At 36.1% G+C, this 16,813-nt stretch overlaps 1 long non-coding RNA gene across 1 annotated transcript; it reads left to right on the top strand.

Annotated features, from left to right (window-relative positions):
* The first annotated feature begins 591 nt into the window (after positions 1-591).
* LOC138242996 (uncharacterized) lies at positions 592-15,922 on the top strand. Its single transcript, XR_011191861.1, has 7 exons — positions 592-713; positions 3,039-3,123; positions 9,922-10,344; positions 11,707-11,955; positions 12,596-12,726; positions 14,521-14,813; positions 15,840-15,922. It is a non-coding gene; the product is annotated as an uncharacterized lncRNA (long non-coding RNA).
* The last annotated feature ends 891 nt before the right edge of the window (positions 15,923-16,813 follow it).

Below are 16,813 nucleotides of genomic sequence, written 5' to 3'. Positions count from 1 at the left end.
ACAGAAGAGACGAGACTGGCTGTTGGTGATACAGTATGTCTCCAGGTACAGATAAAGATTTGAGACACACCTTTCCCTGTATAGAGCAGTCAGACATTGCCCTCATTGGTGGTTATAGAGCACTGTGTGGTTGGTTTCTGAGAATAAGATAATCTTGTCTGTATGGACAGGATAAAGTCAAAGTAAACTGACATATTTTGTGTACTGCACATTTCTACGGGGCCTATCTCTATAGAAATTTCCACAGTATCTCCAAACTTCCTCCTCATCACTGGGCAAGGGCGCTACACTAGTTTAACCCATCAATCCCAATCCAACAATATTTAGACAGGTTTATGAGCTGCACCTCAGACCCTTTAATATAACCAGATTATGTGAGTTGTCTCAATTGCAGGTGTTTTATGGAAAGAATTCAATTAACATACAAAGTAGTCTAAAACCTGTTCTGATTAACTGTTTAGTGCTTATATTTCAAAGTTTTATATTAGAAAAATGTAGTAGTCTCTATAGGAAGTTTTCTTTCTTTGGGATTTCCGCGAATAGTTTATCAGTATGAAAAGTTGAAAGTGAAAGGAAGGATAGTTACTTACTCCCTGTTCTAGTCATGATAAAACTCGAAAGTGAAAGGAAATGTGTGTTTATAAAACTCCAGCGCGGTAATCCCCTTCACCACCTTACCGATTCGCACCACAGAGGAGGACCGGAGGATACAGGTGAGATGATCATTTGTTTCGATCAGTCACAATCTCAAACTCAGCACAGCCTTCGGACAAGGAGGTATCGTGTGGCGCAGATTGCTGGCATGTTAGATTTCTGCTTTAAATTAGTCTGAACTAATAATAGTTTTGAAACTAACAGAGAGAGCCCCCACTCTGGACCTGTTTCAAGTACAAGAAATGAGATTAGTTTGGAGTCTAGGCTTTTTTTGTTACTGACAGGAGATTTAAACGTAACTATCGAAAACTCCAGGATAAAGGGCGCCGGACAGGATAGAGCTGTACAGCTTGTAACTGTCGCTTCCTCCTGTTCAGATACAGCTGTAGGAACGGTTTTAAACAGACTCGCATTATACAGAACGCTGAGTTCACCGCATTTAACAATATGCAGCGATCGAATGGATTAACCCAAGTGTCTCCAACCTACGGTATCTTTATCCGGCCCGAGAACAGAGGAAAGCGTCACCACTACATGCTTACGCGCAAGTGTTAAATTAAATAACCTTTACCTCAGGTTCACGTTTGTTGTGCTTGAGTTTTCTTGCATTGTTTTTTTACATCGAAATGTCAGCTAAGTAGAGAAACGTTGACGAAGAGTGCCGTATTTTTAATGAGAAAACTATTTCGTGATTGAAAGCAATATAAAGCGTTGTGCTTAATACGCAGAGAAACCGTCGCTGTTCTCAAGGAGTATAATATCCGAAGGCATTACGATACGAAGCACAGAAATACTCAGATGTGATTGGCAAAATGATTTCAGATAAAGTAGAAGCACTGAAGAAAAACTTAATTTATCAGCGTGAAATATTTAAAAAAGCGATCACAACAATCAGAATCCATTGTAAGGGCGAGTTTCAAAATAGCACGTCATAGCTAAGGCAGGGAAACCATTTACTGATGGGCAGCATATACAAAGAAAAAGTTGCTTTGCTCGAACAAATATACCTGTCATCTAATACAACTGCTCGTCGCACAGAAGACCCGGGAAAAAACGATTATTTTGCACTGTATTCATCATCTTTCATCAGCAGGCTTTGTGCGATAAAAAATTACAATTATCTGAAGTAATGGATAGTGACAGTGAATTTTATACGATAGTCCTCCCTTAATCATCGTCAGTTTAAAAACTTCCTATCTGAAATCGAAAGTGAATATCCGGACGTTCCGTACCACTGAGGGGTTCGCTGGATCAGCAAACCCAAGTGCTAGAGATTTAGTGAATTACGCACAGAATTCGATATTTTCATGACTCAAAGGACACGACCTATTCTATAATTTCAGATTTGTTTCAAATTTTATAATTTCAGATTTGTTTTCACTCGTAAAATCCTTCAGACAAAAATTCTTCAGACAATAATTCTTTTTGGACAAACAAGTGGCAGCAAACAATTTTGTTCAGTTCGCAACTTGTGAAAAGTACAGAAATGAATGTGCCGAACCTTTTCCGATCCCGTTCACTTTAAATGTGATTTCACATTTGAAGCAGAAATTTCAGGACCGTTTTCAAGATTTTAACAGTATCTCACAGAACATAAGATTGTTCAAGAACCCTTTTGCAAGTGAAGTTGAAGATCTTCAGCCTGAATTGCCGCTCGAAGTAATTGACTTTGCTGCGAATGACTTGTATAGGGATCTGTTTAAGGAAAATGATTTGTTAATCATAAATCACTGCCTGAAAGGTGTTTTAAGAACATTCCACGAGCAACTTTTCTAAAGTTTTCTGTCTTCTGCCTCCACATTTTGTGTGAACAAACATTTACAAAGATGAAACAGACATTCTGTCACTGAAGCAATTCCAAATATCGCATTAAATTTGCACACATGTATGTGAATATTTCTTCTAGTTTTATTTGTTCATTTGAATATTACAATATAAGGGGTTTCATTTAATTTATTATAAGTGTAAATTGTGTTGTTTATTACGTATTCCTCCATCATAAAATACCTACCCTCCCTGTGTCTGGCCATCTGGCCTTTCTTCCGAAGAAAATGTGGCCCTCGAGGAAATTAAAATCTGATTAGGACTGAAAATCTTTTTTTCCAGTCAATCTTTTTTTCCAGTTAAACAGATTCAAGAAATGTTCTAATTTCATTTTCAAATACTTTGAAACAATACAAAATCCATAGAAGTGTCTCCTCCCACATTTACGTTAGAGAAATGGGTATCTGTTTGCTTTAAATTAGACATTTTATCATTTCTGATTTCTCCTCTTATCGGAGAAGCTACAGATATAAAAATATTTAACCTAACTGACTAACACAAATGCATTTTTTTGTGGTTAAAAGCAACATATAATATAGCTGATTTATTGTGCACACCAGATCATCGTTGTAGAACTGAGCTGTGGTCAGGACCAGAGGGGAACCGCACAGAAATTGAATCGTACTGACCGATTCCAGCACAAAGGTAAGCGAAGGAAATCACTCCTAATACCAATTGCAGAGGACTTGGCAGCTGAAATTAGTCGCTATCTCTGCACTAAAATATATCCTCTGTTGCAACAAACACAAACAGCTGCTGCCGTCTAGAGGTTACTACACTAACCAAGTTAGTACAGTGCTAAGCAGATCGCAAGGGAAAGTTCTGAATGACGGAGAAACGCATTACTGAAATAATATCGTTAATATGAACTTAATTTAAACATTAGTGACTGTTAATATACTGTATTGAAATATAAAACTGAAATTGTATTCCAGTCTTGAAGCAAGTGTCATCATTTTGATCATTTGTGATAGATTTCTGGGAGACATACTGTGACGTAGATTAATATTCTATGGAGTGAAGTGAACTAAAATCTAGGCAAATACACCTTAGTAAATGGGACTCCTATAATGTTTTTGCTTTCTTCTAGTTCTGCTTCTAATAGTCCCAGTAATCCTATGTTTGCCTTCATAGTATTTCATATACATAAATGTAGCTGTCAAAATCTCAACATTGAATAGTTTGGAAGCGCAGATAGAATAGATTAGTAACGATGGCACAAGTGCCCAGAAATGCAAAGGTGTTTATTGTGAGGATGTGTCTTTCGACCTTTTCGGCTCATGATTACAAGACAGGCCACTGTGTCAAGATCATTCAATTTCAACGAACTTTCAGATTTAGCACGCTCTGCTTAAGCTCCGGAATACTTAATGCGGTACTATCAGGAGATCATCTCCAGCTCTGAGTTCAGATGCAACGAAAACTGCTGGGGACCAAAAAAAGCTGGGGACCAAATGAACTTGTGTTTAGTACGGTGCTGAGGGTTCAGCATCGTTGTTGTTCAAATTAGCAAGAACTGCCGGTGCTCTGAATCAGAGCTTTTCAATTAGTCTGTTCAGTGCGTTAATATGTCAGCCATAATTATTCATTTATCTGTCTTGTGTTAATATATAACTGAATGTTCTTGGCAATTTAATGTTAATTTGAATTTAAGAACGGCATTTATATTGAAATAAACCAGAGAAGGTAACTGCTTATGAGATACTCAATTGCATTTAATCACAAACAAACAAACGATAATAGCAGGTGCGTGTTAAGCTTGAACATGTATTATAGCAGTTTTTATTTCCATTGATAAATTATACTGATTCATACAGAGATCCTTCAGACAAATAAAGCAAACACATTGCTATTTCGGTGTTATAATAGGCATAAGCTACTTTTGTGTCTGCAATAATTTTAACGTAAGTGTTATGCAACTTCAGGGGCTGCATTTGTTGTAATGTTTGTTGTACAACTCATCTACATTAAGAGTTTTTAATTAAAATAAAGGCGCGTAGTGCATTTTCCTTACAGCTGAGTGAAAACAAATGTTACACAAAGCATCATCTAATGTCCAACAGCGTTAGTCATTTTATTTTTTAAATAGAATTAACATCAATATGTGGATTTGATCTACAAAAACAAGTTACATTTACAGCTCTAAAAAGGAAAACTTAGAGCTCTGTAACAGATCTTTTCAGTTAATTGCTGTTCCTCTGATCTTGAAATTTTAAAACCACCTTTTCCTTGCCTTTCATGTGGTCTGTGTACTATTCCATTAACAGCACCGTCACTGAGGCATGTGCGGTCTTGCTCAACCTTGTTACCGACTGGATGGGCCTCCTGTTCGTCTCCAAATCTTTCCGCACATTTCAGCACCATTATTGTTGGACCACAGCCACAGATATGAGAAAGGACACTGTTCCAAAGAATTGTCTTAGATTATCACTTTTAATAATATGTTTTTTTTTCTTTAACTTACCCATACCTTTGCCTATACAGTACAACTTATTCTTTGCATCCCCAATATCCCTGCTTTCCCTGAGAAACACAAGTGAAGAGTCAAATCCCAAAGAAAAATACAACAAATCTATTCAATTAACTCCCAGATGTAACAGAACACATGTAAGAATTACACTCCATTTCAATTTGTATTTCCTTGATTTCAGTTCTCTTCCCTCCCCTGGTTATCTGAAAAATTAACTATCACATACAAAAGGGTTAGTGTTAGGTTAAACATGCATTATCTGTAGTACAGCTACTGATAAAGATAGATATTAAACTTCATTATTAACAGATTACACTTTTATTAATAAATACTTGTATTGATAAATAATTGTTGTGTCTGGAAAGCCCCTCAAGTATTGTAGGTAAATTTTACAATAAATGTCAAGCTAAAGATGCTAAGTTCATCATTTAGTGAAGGTATCATTTCCACTATGTTCAGGAAAGTTCTAATGGGATCCCGTGCTTAGTCCGCTACTGAGTTGCTTAAAACCTGTGAAGAGGTGGTTTAAATTAATCTACTACTACAATAATATCTAGAGGGCAGCAGTTGTTACTTTGGGTTCATTGTAATTCAGGACAGGTTCAGAATGGAGCTGTGGACAAATTTCAGCCATGTTCATTGCATTTGATCTTAAGTTTGCTCACTAGTTTTGCACAGGCTGAACTCCAGTTGGTTCGCTGCTTTGGGGTCGATACAATTGGTCCCTTGAGTTATGCCACCAGGAGAAATTATTTCCAGATTTGTGTTTCTTTTGTAAAACCCAAAGCACTGGAAACACATTTTGCTGAGATTAAATTAAAAATAAGGATATTAAATTATCAAAACATTAAACAAGTGAGATCCCATGTAAGTAGATAAAGTCTCAAAACCATCCTGTTTTATTGTTAATTACGGTTAAACCAGTAAATCTGAGATACTGAAGTTTGGAAATATGCAGTACATACTACAATGTTGACAGATAAAATTGTATTATTCAAAGTTTAAGGCTGTTTTAAATGCACAGTGGAAACAAATGTAGTGAGACTGAAACAGAGCCCTTCCTGTAGTTGTGACAGTGTGTCCCTTACTATGAAAATTAAAACAAGCAGCTATGCAGTTGTTGGACATGTTAATATATCTTGTTGAATGGAGAGTGCAATTTTTATATTGAATTTCTCTGTGCAACTGTCTGGTGCTACAGCTGCCTGTCAGTTCCCAGGTGTGTGAGTCACTGTTCATATGACACCACACTACCCAAATTAATTAACATTCCTACATGGCAGAGTCACAGTGGAGCCTGTGTAACATATTTTCTTGAGAAGAGGAAGGTAAGCAGTCCTTTTCCTCACAGTGAGGATAGTTTTACATGGGTCAGCTCTGCTGTTATTATCAGGAAAAGACAGGTGTGGAAACATGCTCACAAGCGAGTCATGAACACGCAATGTATACACATTGGATAATATGAGCACATATCTTCTAGACAATTCCTGGAAATAATAAAAACATTAAGAAAGAAAGGCAAAACAAAATGTTAGATTATACATCTATTAGAGCAGAATGCAAATCAGGGAATGTTATATTAGTTTCAATTTAAGCTGTCAACCAGGCCTCAACTGTCTGTACTTACAAAATTAATACAGAATGTTTCAGGGGACATTATTCCATCTGGAAATGGCCTCTGGACATATGACAAACAGGAGTACTAAAAGGTTAAAATCACATAATATAGTAATAGTAAGGCCTCATTTGGTATACTGTGTACACTTTTGGTCACCACACTAAAACAACAACAACAACAATATATATATATATTCCTGTTAGAACTAGGTCTGATAACTACCAGATACAGTTTGGGACTCAGGAGAATGTCCTACACTGACAGACTGAAGGACCAAAGCCTTTATGTCTCGAACAGAGAAGATCAAGGGGATTTGATAAAGTATTCAATATCCTCAAAGGTACTGACAAATTCATCACAATTAAATACAAATTAGAAGACACAAGTGAGGACTACATGGAAGTATATGTAAAGCTGAGAACAGGAAGCTGTGCATCAGATGGTTTTGGAGGGTTGCCTGAATCTTCAGTAAATCATGTACAGCACATGTGACTAAAGGTTAGGCACTGCTGTAAGCACTTTCCAGCACAAGACCAAAACCATGTGTCCGAGGTTACTGAAACACCAATAGAAGGATAAAACAGGTCTTGTGATCTGGTGTTTATCACCACACCAACCCTTAGATGACCATATCCTCTGAAAACACAGCCAGTTTAATGTAATAATTACCACTGTGCTGAATATTCCTAATTCAAGATAAAGGTGAGGTTGATCTGTGTGAATTCAAATCCAGATTCCTTCAGTTTATTAAAACAGATGAGTTTATTAGAAATACAATTAATACAACAAAGGCCTTTGGAAAGGAAAGTGGAAATGGTTGGAAATAGAGAATTTGAAAAGTGCAAGTTGCTAAGTTATAGAGTAGTGTTAACAAAGTCAAATTCTAATTTGAGGCAGAAGGCATCATGTTACATTAAGTCTTTATCAAGATAAACCAAACACAAAGTTAATAAATACATATATATATTAAGGAACAGTGCAAACTAAAAAAGCTTTGCGTCCGTATTGCTTATGTCTTGGATAGCGGGGAAGTAGGCATCATCTGGTGCGGATTTGTTAAGTAGAAGACTGCTGTGACTCTGCTCAGAAGCTGATCCAGAGTTGCTGTGGAGCTCATGTAGATGGGCTGCTGGCTGGAGAGGGTGGAGCAGTGGAGCAGACTTTACTCCTCTTGTCTAGCTGAGCTCTTTGTTACTTCTTCTCCCTTGTCTGCTGACTTCCTTTAGACTTGACATCCACTAGTAGGACCTAAGGTCTTCTAAAACTTCCAGACTTCCAAAGTGTGACTCTTGGCTTGCTCTATTGATTAGCCTCAGACAAAGACATACCAGAGTCTTTTCTTCCAGGGTTCTGATTGGCCAGTTCAAACCTGTGATTTGCATATCTTGCCTTCAGAAATTTTTATTGCTTCTAACAGGAAAGACAGGATAAAATATCCAATAATTGAGAAAACTCAAAACTTCTTCTGAGTAAAATTTACAAAGTAATATTAGATTATTAGATTTCTGACCTACTCATGCTTTGCCCATTCATTTGATACCAAACAAGTACAGCCTGTTTATTTCTGAAATGATAATGATGAATTATATTGTATTTTAATTTAATAATTTAGGTTTAAGCTTTCGTAAGGGAATGAAACATGTGGCAACACATCCAGTACTTAATATAGTCTTTTATCAATACAGAATGAAGGATGCAATTTTAATAGGTCAAAATTCTGACTTGCTTTACAAGCAATTGGAGAGGATTGTATCCTCATGTATTCACTAGACTCAAACCTGGACCCTCAATCGATGTTGATGGATCAGAAAAATCTGAAAAATCCTTACAGTAATGCTTGTTGTAACCAGGATTCCGACTGTTCCATCTGTTTAATTATGAATTGCTCTTTAATTTAAGACCATACAAGTGATACAGTAGTTACAGGCATTTGCTCAGATATCCATTGTTTCTCTTAGTTTAATGCAGTTGGTTCTGTTTCTTTTAAATGTGATAAATAAAATATCTATTTATGGATGATTTTAAGGTATGTTTGGTCAGTTCCTTTAAAATGAATCTTAAAAAAAGTCCTTCTTGCATTTCTTACTAAGTAGTGGCCCTTAAATTATGGCCTTGTGTCAGGTGTTGGGAAATCACCTCTCTTGACTTGAGAATCACTAGCCCTGTTTTGTTCTTGGCTAAATGGTTTTATGTCTGTTTCAGTACAATTCTTATCTCTCCTTGAGAGAGGTTCACAGTCCTTCTAGCCTTTGTAGAAACTCAAAGAATAATAAATTCCCCATTATTCAGAGATGCAGGCATGCAGACTTGTTAGCAAAGTGTGGAACAAGCTAGACAGTAATATGGTTAAATTTAACAGCCTGTGTGACATTGTGTGGGTTTTAGCGACACCTTTCACCGGTTTCAGGCTCAATATCCCAGACAGAAGTAGAAAGTCAGCTTGTAGTCGGTCCATACTTAGCTTTTCGGAAGGTTTTTAGGGCAAATGTTAAAACTCAGTTAAGGATTTTATTTCTCTGAAGTAGAGAAGAGAGGATTATCTGAGCTGAAGGCTCATGGTCCTGGCATGAATGCTTGAGTAGCCACTTGAGCCTTTAATATAATGCTCCTAATTAAAGGTGATGATGATTAGAGAGATATTCACTTGGCTGTTAGGGAAGAGTGATATTGGTTTTCTCGTGTGGGGCCCTCTGGTGGTGATTAGAGATTTGGGTTGTGATTCGGGAGGTGAATTTATTTTGTTTTCTATGTGACACCTGTCTTTATTTTTCAAGAAACAGCTGAATGAGTCCCCAGATCAATTAACTAACTACCAAATGGGAAAATTAGCCAAATGGCATTTTTCATATTTGTATTGCTCTAATCGAGTATAACCATAGGCAAACCAGTTTTCCCACAGGTCACATTTTTATGCCATCCAGTCAGAGCTGACTTCATGGTTTCAAATAATCTTGCATAAATCAGACCTCTGTCTACTCCCTTAAGTTATTTGTGATCACAAAATAATGAATGTTGCCTAGCTGCTGTTGAATCAGGAGTTAGTCACCAACTTATAACACTGTTCCATTATATAATCACTTCCAAGTTATGACTTTGACTTATAATGCAAATTTCAGAATCAATTTGTATTGCTGGTTCAAGGAATTGTGATAATGTGTAAAACTAATCAATATACATTAACTGTTGACAGCTATAGTACGTATACATGTTTTTACAGTCAATTTGTTGTGGCACAGGTATCCTGAATGAATTAATAAGAATCAGAACCTATAGAATTTTTACAAAATTCACATAGTATAAAATAGTGAAAAATGAGTTAATGTATTCTTAAGTTAGTTTTCTCTTATTTTACCAGGAGCAGAATAGGCATGATGGCAACTCCACAGATATTCATTGAGATCCAGAATGATAAAGTTGTACTCAATGAGAGGGCAGCTGAAGTTCTGTCAGGAATGACAGGTGTTGCAGAGGTGATTGGCATTGTGGGTAAGCACAGGACTGGAAAGTCTTACCTGCTGTCTCGGTTCTTTAATGAAGACCAAGGATTCAAAGTTGGACATGGAGTGGAAGGATGTACCAAAGGCATTTGGATGTGGTCCAGACCACACCCTTTCCACACAAATGCCTGTCTCCTGCTTCTGGATACTGAGGGATTGGATGACTGTGAAAATAGGCTCATAACTGATAAGACTATATTTTTACTGACAACACTGCTGTCCAGCAGTATAATCTTCAACATCAAAGGATGTATCGACAGAAGCGCTATTGAAGAAATTCTGTATCCTTGGGAAGAAAACATTTTAAACTATACAACAATATAAATTACTAAAAAAGAAATCTTGAGCTTTACATAATCCTCCAATTTCATGAGCAGATTTAGTTTTCAGTTTAAAGTGAATTCTGGGGTGAGCTGTGGTGATCTTTGTTTATGCTGATTTGTGTCACCCATGATGCCCAGTACTGTTACTGTACCAGCTGTGTGGAGTTGTCTAATTGGAGAATTAGTTAATATCATTGCTGGGTCACTTCACTTCACCCCTTTCAGTACTGAACCACAAGTACATATGTGCAGTCAGAGTGTTAATGAAGTCTGCTGTAAAATATTTTTTATAATCTTATGACAGCTTCTAATCATATTCTAATCATATGAAACTGAAACTGAAACAATCTAATTATCTAGAACTGCAAAAGTCCAATAAAAGCCAAAATAAAAGCCAAAATCAGATTTCTGGAGCATTTCAACAGGACATTACAGGAAAAAAAGGACAATGAAGACTTATATTGGAATTTAAAACAAATATCAAAATTATTGTTTCTGACTAACAAAGAGATTATAAATAAGAAAATATTATTATCCATGTTTAAACCAGGTGGTGCATTGGCACTGTGATTATCATTGCAGCCTTGCAGCACTGGGGCCCTTGGTGTAATTCCTGGGGTGCTCTCTGCATACTCTTTGCATGGGTTTCCTCCAGGTGCTTAACCAAGTGGTTTGGTAGAGTTGGCCCTGGTGTGAGTGTATGCCCTGTGATGGATTGATGTCCTGTCCAGGGTGTATCCTGCCTTTTGCACATTGATTCCTGGGTAGGATCCATCTCTCCTGGGACTCTTAAATGGACAAGTGCTTATTGTAAGTGATGCAGTGTTAAGAATTTTTCAAATAATAATAATAATAATAATAATAATAATTGCTTACACTTATATAGCGCTTTTCTGGACACTCCACTCAAAGCGCTTTACAGGTAATGGGGACTCCCCTCCACCACCACCAATGTGCAGCATCCACCTGGATGATGCGACGGCAGCCATAGTGCGCCAGACCGCTCACCACACATCAGCTATCAGTGGGGAGGAGAGCAGAGTAATGTAGCCAGTTCATAGATGGGGATTATTAGGAGGTCATGATTGGTAAAGGCCAATGGAGAAATTTGGCCAGGACGCCGGGGTTACACCCCTACTCTTTTTGAGAAACGCCCTGGGATTTTTAATGACCACAGAGAGTCAGGACCTCGGTTTTACGTCTCATCCGAAGGACTGTTCAGTGATTTAAAAATATCAGCAATGTTAAACTCTATTTTTTAATTAAAGGCCATTATCAATGTGACGTCATAGATTTTTTTTTTCCTGAAACCCAGTACAGCTGCCTCTTACAAGTTGTACATCAGATGTCTCTCGTCAGTGAGGAGAAAAATAAGTCACTTAAAGATTACCTTCCGAACTTGTTCTATATACTGATAAGAGATTTCCAGTTTGAAGAATTTGATCATGATAAGTTTAAGGACAAGTTTCTGAATGCCTTGGATAAAGAAACAAAGACAAAATATAAGGAAGTCTTTGACAAAACAGAAATTCATATTCTGCCACAACCAGCTCTTGGGAAAGCGCTCAAGTAAGTATACTTTTTATTTATATATAATAATATAATAAACTATTCAGGAATTGCCAAATACTTAAACATTTTGTTCTTGTTTTTGAAAGTTTGCTGTCCTTTATATAATTTCTCCTTTCCAGTGTGTGTACAGTATTTGAAAGGAAGGGTCAAATATCATCTGTACTCAACAGACTCTGCTTACTTCTGTCTGTAATTTCCTCTCAAACTCAAACCTTCTGTTTTTGTTGTCCCCTCACATCCTTGCTAATGTATTAGGATTTGTTTTGGTGAGGAAAAAACAAGTGAGACACAATCTATTCATAGATCATCTTTTCTTCCTTATTTGCTTTTCACCTCTGCTAAACAGTTTTGTTTTCTGTCACTTAGTCTTACCCCTGTACCCCTATTATTTTGATTTGCCTGACATCATAATATGATATTAATTATCACTCTAATTATTATAATAATTATAACATTCTACTGTTCCTAAAATCCTATTCTATCTTACCTGATGGATCCACATTTTAAGTAGTAAACTATAATTTATAAATTTAAGTAAACTATAATTTCTATTTACATTTCTTTATTATATGTAAGTTTGGTAATAAGAGCATGCTTACTTAAGTGTTTTTAACATATGTACTTGATTCTTCTTCAGAAAACTCCCGGAAATGAAAGATGAAGATTTAGACCATGACTTTCTAACATCACTCAACACCTTTGTGAGCACTGTTCGTGATAAACAGTCTGCTCCCAAGGCAGTGAAAAGTCTCATCTGCACACCAGGAGGTAAAGCCTTCACAAGCAGCTCTGTTAAATGACAGTGGATATTCAGTTATGCGACTGTTGTCAATTACATCTCTTGATTTTCTTGTTCAAATTCTAAAAATGGAATGAGCTGACGTAAAAAAGCACTTTTTTTAGCACTTTGGCTATACACTTTGGACAGTACACCTGGCTGAGGAACTGACAGTGCTGGTCGGAGATTAGTGTTGCCTCCTTACTGAAGAAGGATGAGCCAGAGGAACCTGCTGCAAAGGATGTTGGGGTGGAGGGAGGGGTCTGTTACATTGGCACATTGAAAATGTCTCCATTTTCATCCTTTGTTTTAGCATATTTATGGGACAAATTAACCTATTTTATACTGGGAGGTAATAAAATAAAACACATGGTTTTGGTTCCCCAGAAGTATATAGTGTATTCAAGAGTGATCATTAAATGAGTAAACTAAGATGTCAATGCATAGAGAGACTTGGCTGAACCCATGTTCCCAGGCTATAGGGTGAGGAAACTGTAAGCCCAGTTCAGAGAAGAGTGGCTGAGGGGCTGGTGCAGAGGTGGAGACAGGGGGAGGAATGAATTCATGAGCAAGGAGGAGAAAACGTTTACGTTTACAGTATATACACTGATATAAACTGATGTCAGTGCTGGTATACATTAAATAAATAATAGTAAGGAAAATTGTCACATTTTGTAGCAATAATGTTTTGTGATTGTATGTATGATTCTTCTTCTTATAATACCTTGAAGAAACTAGAATTTAAAATGCAGTCCTCATCAGAATTCAAAGAACGAATAATTACATTGCAGATTTCTAATTGCAGTTTCATTTTTATTCCTCAGTTTCTGGTGAAAGATGTGATATTTTTCCTGAAAATACATATTTGCTTTGTTACATTTTCATGCAGAATGTGTTTTTTTTTAAACAGGGACAACCAACGAATTTTTACATCATTAATGTTTCAAATAATTCTGAATGTTATCACTGCAATTGTTGCAATACTAATGTGTTTCATTACTGTATATTGATAGTAATAATATGAAAAGTGTGTTAATGAAAGAATGTGTATTTTTTAATTAAGGAAATTACTTCAGGAATGCTCACAAATTAGAGCAGCTGAGGGAAAATCCATCTTTGTTTTTAATGTAAACTACATTAAAAACTAATTTTATTAATTTCTGAAAAATCAGTTAACCAAATGTAAAAACTCGTCTCAGCACTTATTTTACTGCTGAGAATATAAGAAATGAGATATAAGCAATCTTCTGGGAAGAAGTCAAAATGTAATCTCACCCCCTTCACCAGGTGGAAGAAGATTTCCCAGAGAGAAAGAAATGCTTCTGTAATATCAAAAAAGTCCATGTGGCCAATGACAGCAGCACCTGGAGGACACAAAGGTTCTCCAGTATTGGACTCATTCAGTGAAGAAAGGAAACTCAGCCCCTTGGTCTTTAATTTCCTTTGACATGTTGCCCCAACTTTATGTCTGGGAATGTCAATCAGATGTGTCTCTTAATGCCTCAAAGTGCAAATATGGATCTCACACAAAGCATGATAAATATTAATGTTTACTGCCCTGTAATATTATTAAATATTTTTAAAATCCAGGAAATATTACAAAGAACTTTTCATTATTTTATTAAGTGTTTGAGGCATTAAAAGCATTACAGGTGCTGTCAGTTCCAGTAATTACTGGTTGTATTTTTATGGTTTTTCAGTATAAATATACACATTTTGTTTGTTCTCATTTGCTTAATCTCAACATATCACCACCTGACATTACTCTTTTCCCCTCTGTGAAGCCTTTGTGGAGCTGGCTCGCTCCTACATCAACATGCTGAACAAACAAGACAATGTCTGTCTGACAGTAGCTGCTCTGGAAATGAATGAGGCCTGGATAAACAAAACATTTCTATTAGCAAAAGATAACATGGAAAATATTGTAACAGAGATGGAAGTTCACCTTCCACACAATGAAGATGCACTGTGCAAAGACTACAATGAAAAATGTGACAAAGTAATTGAGGAGTTCATGAAAAAACTGGAATATACCAGCGGCACGAATCAAAAGGAATTAAAGAAGAAGGAGTTACAGGTAAATCTAAAAAATAGTTTGTCATTAAATACTAAATACTAAATTAAAATATCAGTAGAGAATGAATACTGTACTTGATTTCATTGTTAAATAGTTCTAACTTGTTTACTTTGTTTATAAAAAGCATACACAATTGCTACATATAAATATCAATAAGGCTGAAATGCTAATATTTTCTGAAAACCTGAATATCTCCCATCTTCCTAAATAATTTTTTAATCTAGTGAAAATAATTACACTGTTTATTGAAGAGCAATGAAAGTATAAGTGTCTAGGTTTTACATTATTAGCTACTTCATTGCATACATGAATATTAATTAGTCAGCAGATAGGTGTGTTATATGTTCTTTGGGATAGCAAAATACTGAGCTCAAAGCACAGATGACCGATGTTAACGAGTTCCTTAAAAATCTGTATAAAAAGCCAAAATACATGGGGTTTTTTGATGCAAGAATGGTGAAGGTTTGCCCTGCTTGAGTAAAACAAATTGCCTGGTTAACAGCAAGACTCATTCATGCCATCAGTAGTCCAGGAAAAAAAAAACAGACAACCACAGACGTATTTACTGATCTTTAGGAAGTGATGTAATAGAGAATTAGAGTACCAGAGGTTAAAATCAACTGTGTCACATTAAGGAACAGCAATGCATTGCAACACATTCACTAATATTTCCCAAGTAACATTCGCCTCCTAAATTAATTTTCATCATGCCATGCTGTGTGTTGTATCACATTTCGCAAAAGTTTTTCAAATTGATTTATCATTAACAGAAAAAGAATACATAGATGCACAAGTTTGATAATAAAATAAAGGGAAAAGTGACATTATGGTTTTGTATGCCTTAGTAGATATGGTCTAGTGCAGAAAAAGGAAAGAACAAAGTGTATATCTTCATTGAAGCAGCAAACATATTGTTAATTGAAACTTTAGGAAAAGCACTTTAGGAAACCTGTAATTATTGTTTATATTCCCTTTTCTTTGCTTATTAAAACATGAATTTCCATCAAATTTTACCATTCCACTTAGAAACTGAAAGACCAATGGCTGAATGAACTTTGTAAAAAGAATTGCATGAAAAGATTTACGAATCTAAAGGATAAATACACTAGATGTCTTCAGAATCACAAAGACAAAGAAATATTTAATGAAACAATGAAGAGCATAAAGAAGATCAGAGAAGAATACTTCAGGTTTCACAGTAAGTTAAATTGTCGGCTCAATTTAATTGAAAACAATACTTTTAAAGTTGTTTTATCAATTGTTACAGTTTACGTCTGTTTTTTTAAGAACATTTCAGTACACAAAGAATGAGCTCCCATGGTGCTCTTATTTTTTGGCCTGACGTGCTTTGTGCACTTGAGTGTTTAAACTCAGTGTTTAAACTTGTTTCCACAAGGCTGTACCTTTAAACTGTTGCTTGGTATGACTGCGGACCAGCAATTGACTTTAAGTTGTCTTGTGTCTTCCACAAACGCAGCAGAAATTTAATTCTCCGCTCAAGGATCGTGGTATATTTATATGATACAGTATACAGTATATACAGAAGCAGCCATTCAAGGTTCACAGTACAAACCCGTACAGCACGCAACTAACCACAAGCCACCTCGGCATATGCCACGGTACGTGATTGGCTGTCCAAAAATACCGACAGGGGCACTCGTGGTGCATTGGTCAGTAGTGAAAAGATTTAATCATTTAATCTGTTTACTGTGCACATTTTAATCTGCTTAGTATTGAATATTTATATGGAATTTTACCACTAAAGGGAAATTTTAGTAGCTGAGCATAAAAAGAAGAGGAACATAACGCATCTGAAGGTCATAAACGATATTAATTTAGGAACATAAACATATTACTGTATGTAAACTGTACTGTATATGGCTGGTCTTGGTATTTTAAAGAAAAAATACACACCAGTATTCCATTTCTCCCTAAACATTTTAAGCATCAAAGTCTTACAGTACATGTGGTTATTTTGAAATGTTTTTACTTGCTCCTTC

Source organism: Lepisosteus oculatus, chromosome 14 (genome assembly GCF_040954835.1).
Source record: "Lepisosteus oculatus isolate fLepOcu1 chromosome 14, fLepOcu1.hap2, whole genome shotgun sequence".
In the NCBI taxonomy this organism is placed as follows: domain Eukaryota; kingdom Metazoa; phylum Chordata; class Actinopteri; order Semionotiformes; family Lepisosteidae; genus Lepisosteus; species Lepisosteus oculatus.
Note: the sequence above shows the minus strand (reverse complement) of the source record. Positions and strands in the feature narration are given on the sequence as shown.